Source organism: Hibiscus syriacus, unplaced genomic scaffold (genome assembly GCF_006381635.1).
Source record: "Hibiscus syriacus cultivar Baekdansim isolate YM2019G1 unplaced genomic scaffold, ASM638163v2 tig00111582_pilon, whole genome shotgun sequence".
NCBI classification, from domain to species: domain Eukaryota; kingdom Viridiplantae; phylum Streptophyta; class Magnoliopsida; order Malvales; family Malvaceae; genus Hibiscus; species Hibiscus syriacus.
Genome location: NW_024063126.1, coordinates 12,034,601 through 12,041,836, shown reverse-complemented (window position 1 = coordinate 12,041,836; position 7,236 = coordinate 12,034,601). Strand labels below are relative to the sequence as shown.

At 30.4% G+C, this 7,236-nt stretch overlaps 1 pseudogene; it reads left to right on the top strand.

Annotated features, from left to right (window-relative positions):
- The first annotated feature begins 2,806 nt into the window (after positions 1-2,806).
- Positions 2,807-4,253, top strand: LOC120165178 (annotated as a pseudogene).
- Positions 4,254-7,236: the final 2,983 nt, after the last annotated feature.

Here is a 7,236-nt window from a genome sequence, read left to right as displayed (position 1 = left end):
GAGGCCATTGATGACTTTGATTATCGATATAACTTTTCCCGAATCGACTCAAGAGGCGATTAAACCTTCAAATGAGTTAGGCTCTGATGCCAATTGTTGAGTCAATCGATTGACGGAATTGGCCAAGAGGGGGGTGAATTGGCAATTAAAAAATTTGGTGGAAGCTTTTGCAGAAAATTTAAAGAAATTGCACAGCGATTTAGAGTGGTTCGACTTTATCAACCAAAGTCCACGTCCACTACCTTAGCTATCCACACTAAGGATTTTCCAACAAATTCACTAATTTGTTCTTTCTTTTGAGGCCAAAGAGATAACCTTACAACTCCCTCAAGAATATACCCCAATTCTTGAGAATACTCTTTTCTCAAAGAGAAATACAAATTTGCAAACTTACAAGAAAAACCTCACAAGGCAAATATGTTTGCACAATTCTAGAACAAAGAAAGAACACTCAAGAATAAATACAATTGAGCACAATAAGTGTTCTTGAAAGCAAAATGAATATTGAATGAAAAATAGGCTTGAAATGCTCAAACTTGAGGTTTGATGCTTTCTCTTTGATTCTCTCTTGATTCTAAATTGCTTGATGTTTTCTTGTTATTGATCAATGGCTTCTAAGCTTGCTTAAATACACCTTGAATCACTTCTGAACGTTGGGGATAATTAGAGAAAATAATATAGTCGTTTTAATGTGAAAACAATTAATAAAACAGTTTGGAGCGTGGGGGGAATCAGTACCCCCTATGGGGAATCGGTTCCCTAAGTGTAAAATTCAAATATTTCGACCGTTATAAAAGGGGGAATCGGTACCCCCTGGGGGGGAATCGGTTCCCTCCGAGCATACTGGAATTCTCGGAGCCAAACCATTTAGGGGGGAATTGGTACCCCCTATGGGGGGGATTCGGTTCCCTCTGAGCAATCTGGAATTTTTGGCTTTGAAATGGTTCGAAATACTTTGTAAAATTATTTTGAAATTGTTTTAAGATTAAAACTTAATTTTACACTTTGAGTAAGGATTAAAAATGATCTTTGAAAGATTTGGAGTAATGTTTTGATATTCGAATAATTCTATTGAATATACTTAGAAAATCATTTGGAAAATCTTAAAATTCATTTAACTTAATTTGTTATATCGAAATATCAAAATGTTTTCAACATATATATTTTAAAAACGTATATTCCATTACCATGCCATTAGAATCTTTATTCATAAAATCAAGAAGCCCAAACATTAAACCTCTATCGCAAATAAATAAATAAAATTTAAATTACAATCAAACTCAATGCGACGCACACAAAAACAATCAAATTGCTTCTTAAAAACTTAGGGTTAGGCGTGAATAATTAATCCTAAGTTGCTTCTCAATATGTTATTCTTAACCGTAAGAATAAATTAAACTGTAAGTTATCGCATAATAAGTTAACGCACATAACTCTCTGTATTTATCGATCGATATATTAAGCGCACGAAGAAAAAAATACAAAATTTTAAAATTAATTCTCAATAATTCATCATGATGAGACGATGATATCACTTGTTAGGACCAAATCATAATTGAACATAAAATCAAATTAAGATCTAATCATGTAAAATCATTAAGAATTGTGGAAGCACACCTAAATTAATTGTTGGAGATTATTTAGAGTGTTGAGATCTTTAATATTACTTTAGAGTTTAGATCTTCCAAGAAGATAGGTTATCTCTTTATATAGCTGATTTAAAAATCAGTTATTGACTGTATTTATAGCTTTGTCTCTCATCAAATTACAAATAAAACTTTAATAGTATATATACTTTTATTTTCATGATACTTCTAATATCTTATGACTTGTGTAACATAATTGATCACTTAATTTATATCATATTTTATGATAACAATATTTATTAAAAATATATATACCCACAATTATGAATTTTAATCCAACATTCCTTTCATTATCAGTAAAGAGTTCCTTAATCACCGACGTCAACAAACTAAACAGACCGCATAAAAAGGGGGGGGGAATCATATAAATAAAGAAATAAAATTCAAATCACAAAATCGAACCCTCTTCATATTAAAAAAAAAACCTCTTATATAAACTACAATCAATTGATCAATCTCATCACGATTATCCACCTGATCTTCAAGATAAAAATGTTAAAAGACAATCCCTTTAATGACTCCAAATCTCCCTTCATCCATAAATATTGAAAGAACAAATCCCTTTACTTAAAGACTATCAAATAGAGTGAAAATTGCTAACGAAATAAATTACTTGCAATGTTATTCAAGCTATTAGTCGAGATATTGTACATATAAGTATATACTATACTAGGCCTGGGCCCGAGGACAATGATGGTATGACCGATTAAAAGATATGGGAATGATCTAAAGAATGTGTTTTTGGGCTGTCATGGTGTATTGTCTTTGAGGAAGGAGACGAGATCAGCCTTAGAGAATCGGACAAAACACTTCGGCTTTAGTCGAAATCGGACAAACTGGTTACGGAACATTGTTGGGTTTTGTTTTACATTTACTTTCTCCTTGTCCTAAAGTTGCATGTAAAATGTAGTTTCTCACCCTTAAAACTGAAGAAGAAGAAGAAAACAAATGGGTTTGATCAAGTAGAGCTCTCTGAAACTGACACTGCACGTGTTCTACACGTTTCTTGTTCTATGTACACGTGTATAAACCCAGACTATAAGTAATATTATTTAAAAAATACTAGAAAATATGACTTTTTTTTAATAAAATAGAGGCTGATAGCTTGTGGGGTTGATCCCTTCTTTTATATATGAATGTGGGATCTTGTATTTGTGCCTTGTTATTCATCAAAAACTTTGAAGTGTGTGTCTTTCTGTGTATCATCTGTCTTTCCCTATAATCTATACGATTCATTCTTCTCTTCCTCTGGTATCAGCCTGGGTTGAATTTGAAATAAAATTCATAATTTACTGGGAAATTGTTGAAAAAGAAAAGATGGGAAGGCAGCCATGTTGTGACAAAGTTGGATTGAAGAAAGGTCCGTGGACTGCAGAGGAGGATCAGAAGCTTATTAACTTCATCCTCACCAATGGCCAATGCTGCTGGAGAGCTCTTCCCAAGCTTGCAGGTTAATAATTTTCTTGACTCTTTCGAGCAAAATATGATTCGTTAATTGATTAACGATCAATCGAAAATCAAACTTAAACGCAGTGTGGTATTGGAATTTGCAGGATTGTTAAGGTGTGGGAAAAGTTGCAGACTGAGATGGACAAATTATCTTAGGCCAGACCTGAAAAGAGGACTCTTATCAGAATATGAAGAGCAAATGGTCATTGATCTCCATGCTCAACTTGGCAACAGGTTCATTTTTCATCCATGTTTACCTAATTATTTTACTATTCAAACCCCAAACATTTTCACTATATTTATTTTTTATTTTATTTTTTTGCAGATGGTCTAAGATTGCTTCTCATCTTCCTGGAAGAACTGATAATGAGATAAAGAACCATTGGAATACACACATAAAGAAGAAACTAATGAAAATGGGCATCGACCCTCTCACACACAAGCCACTTCAACAACAATCCCAGCAGGAGCAGGAACAAAAGATGGACAAAAGTCCCAATGAGCTGCCTGAAACATCTTTACAATCCACAATAACTGAAGCAAAGGAGGAAGAAAAGAGCTTGACAAGCGCTTTACTCGACTACCGGGCGACGATGATGACGATGGACGATATTGATGGTTTTTGTACCGACGAGGTTCCGTTGATCGAACCACATGAGATTTTGGTCCCTGTTACTTGTTCTTCTGCACCATCATCGACGTCTTCTTCCTGTGATTCTTCCAAGTTACTTGAAGAATTGCAGTTCCCTGATTTCGATTGGCCGACTGACTGCAACACTAGTAATGATAATGACGAGAACTTCGGCTTGTGGAATGATGATTTCAGTGACTGGGGGGGATTTGCTAAGCGACAGAACAAAGGTAGCTGTTGGTGATGGTTCATTATCTTCTCGAATGGCTTTGGATGGACAAGAGTATTCTTGGACATTTATATGATTTTCATTTCTTTCAAAATCTGGGTTTTGTTTGTAGTTTCACAATCGGATGTTATGGTATTAGAGAAAAGAAAATAAGTTTGTCGAGAATAAGTGGGAAAACTTCATTACAGGTTTTTACTTGCTCTTCTTTTTCTAGTCCATTTTCCCCAGAAAGAAAATCTTTTATTTTTCCTTTTTGTAAATGATGAATTGAAGAAAAGAATTCAATGTGTTGTAAGTCTAATTTGATTTCTTTTTATAATATGAATAGGGGATAAGATTTAAATTTTCAATATACTTAAATAAGGTTAATGTCATAATTTATATAACAGTTTATGTATATTTTATGTTATTATGATTAGAGGTGTTTATCATTCTATTTTAATTGAATCAATAGAATCGAAATTTAATTTGAATAATCGGTCAAATAACTAGATGTTAAATTGATCAATAATTAGTAAATTTTTTAAAGTATATACCATGGATAATTGAATATTATTATGGTTTTGGTCAATTAACATTTTATAATTACATTTAAATAAATTTATTTATGTTATTAAATAATAATCAAGATTAGTTCGGTCCAATAAAAAATACCATATACCATGGATAAAATCTAAACTCTTATGATACTCTGAAGGATATTTTTTTTATTATTATTAAAGGTAGGAGTTGATGACTGAAAATATACAAATAATTTATAACTCACCTACAAGTTTTCAAGCTTATTTAAAGGAAACTTGTAGGATTGAGTGTATAACAATTAACTATAAAAATTGGTCAAATAGAAGGCCATTAATCAAAATATTAATTTATTTTACCAAAAAAAATCAAGGCGTAAAGTATAAAAATATACTCTAACTAAATGGTGTTGTTTTGTTGAGTCTCATGACTATTAAAAGTTACGAAATGGTCTCCGCTATAGAGTGATGTTATGTTGAGTCCCCGGCTATTAAAAGTTACAAAATAATCACTTCACTATTCATATATTCCAAACACGTCCTTTTCTGTTAAAAAATTAACGGTCGTTTGAGCTGTATGTTAACCTGTTGACTGTGATATGATAAATCTAATCTCAAAATCGTTTAAGTTGTATTTTGTGGATCGACTCTTAATTTACATGATGTCGTCGAGCCAGTGCTTGAAACATTTTGTCATCAAGCCAATGCTTGAAAGCAACGACGGTGCTAGTAGACATCATTAAAATATGATTTTATGATATCTCAGTCAGTATGTTAACGCTCAACTCAGACGGTTGTCAATTTTTAACTGTAAAGGAACAGTTTGGAACATATGAATAGTTGAGTGACCATTTTATAATTTTTAATAGTTAAGAACTCAACAATGTAGTTCTATAGTCGGAGATCATTTTGTAATTTTTAATAGTCACAAAACTCAACAAAATAATTTCATATAGTCGGAAACCATTTATATACTTTACTCAAAAATCAAATATTAATTTAAAACAAAACAAAATGGTTGACGTGAGAAATTGCAACTTCCAAGTCTCCTAAACAAGCTGGAAGATGCTAACAATCACAGAAACTGCAGCATTCATAGTTTGGCGCTTGGTGAACTTAAAATCATTATAATTTTTATTTATTAAACAAAAATAATCATTGCGAATCTTAAAAAAAAAACTGAGAGAAATTTATGTATTGTGGTTCCTTAAATAATTGATTTAATTTTTATTTTTATCTATAAGTGTTAAAAGGTTTACAGAGTTTGAATCGTTTCGATGTTCAAAAAGATGAGTACACATGAAAGAATGAAAGAGTTCACGATTTTTTAATAGTCTGAGACACATAATATTTATTTAAAATTTTCTTAATTTATTGATAATATGTACACACCTTATAGACGGATAGTTCTGTTGTACGTTAGCCTTAATATACAGCTAAGGAAAGACCTAACCGAAAATGTTAATGTTTTTATAACATTTATGATAAAACCATACCTAAAACATTATTATTATTATTTTACCGAAAATGTTAATTTTGCTACCTAATTTCAGGTAGAAAAAATAACATTTTAGGTAGCGCCCAATATTAATATTTCCGGTAGAAAAAAATAATGTTTTAGGTAGCGTTTTACCGGAAATGTTAAACATTTTAGGTAGCGCCCAATATTAACATTTCCGGTAGAAAAAAATAATGTTTGAGGTAGCTCTTTACTGAAAATATTAAAAAATATTAACATTTCTGGTAACGTCTTTCTTTAGTCGTATATTAAGGTCATCGTACCTTAGACATCCCCTTGTAGACATATTTACTCAAATCTAGATCTTTTAAGAAGAATAATATTTTATTTTATCACTTAGACTCGTGTTAAAAGGTATTTAAGACATTTTTATAAATAGGCAATGCATGTATATAAGTAAATAAAGCTAGATGGTTGATCATCTATTTAAAAATTAGGTTGGAACAAAAAAAAAGGGTTTGGTCAGCTGTTAGAGTTGAATAATTGAATTAGCTAAGTTTAGTTCTATAAAATTATTTAATAATATATATTATTTTGTTGGTAATTTGGGAGAATTGACCTCTGGATTTCAACTTCCTAGTAAGATGTTGATCGAATTTTGATGAAATGTGTGTGATTAAGTGATCGAATAATCAAATAATATTCATATTATTTCATCTTATGTATATTCAAATCTCGATATTTATGTTAAAAATATAATACCTTTCTATTTAATAAGAAAAATAACCTCAATTAAAGGTGATAGAATCGAATCTCACAATAATATCTTGTACTCAAGCATAATTATTCATAGTTGTTGGGTTACTTCCAAATTTTTTTTAGAAAACTATTTAAAAACTTGTATAAAAATATTACAAAAAAGCATCCTTTGATAGATTTAAGAGTGCGTTTGGTTCACGGAATGTAAGATTACCAGTGAGAATAAAAGATTACCAAGGAATAAGATTACTAGGAATATTGTATTTTTTGTTTGGTTGGTTTAGCAAGAATGTAAGATTACCGTGTTTGGTTAAAGGAATAAAAGATTATTAGAATGTATATTTGACCAAATTGTCCTTATTATATATTTGTATAATATTACAAGTTGAAAAATATTTATATATTTTCTTTAAAAAATTTAAATTCATAAAATTTATATAATTTTTTTTACAAAATTAAAAATATAAAAAAGTTTAATGAAAGAGTAAAAATTTATTTTAACCTTTGAACTTCATATAAAATTTTAATTAGATTTTTTTTTGTTA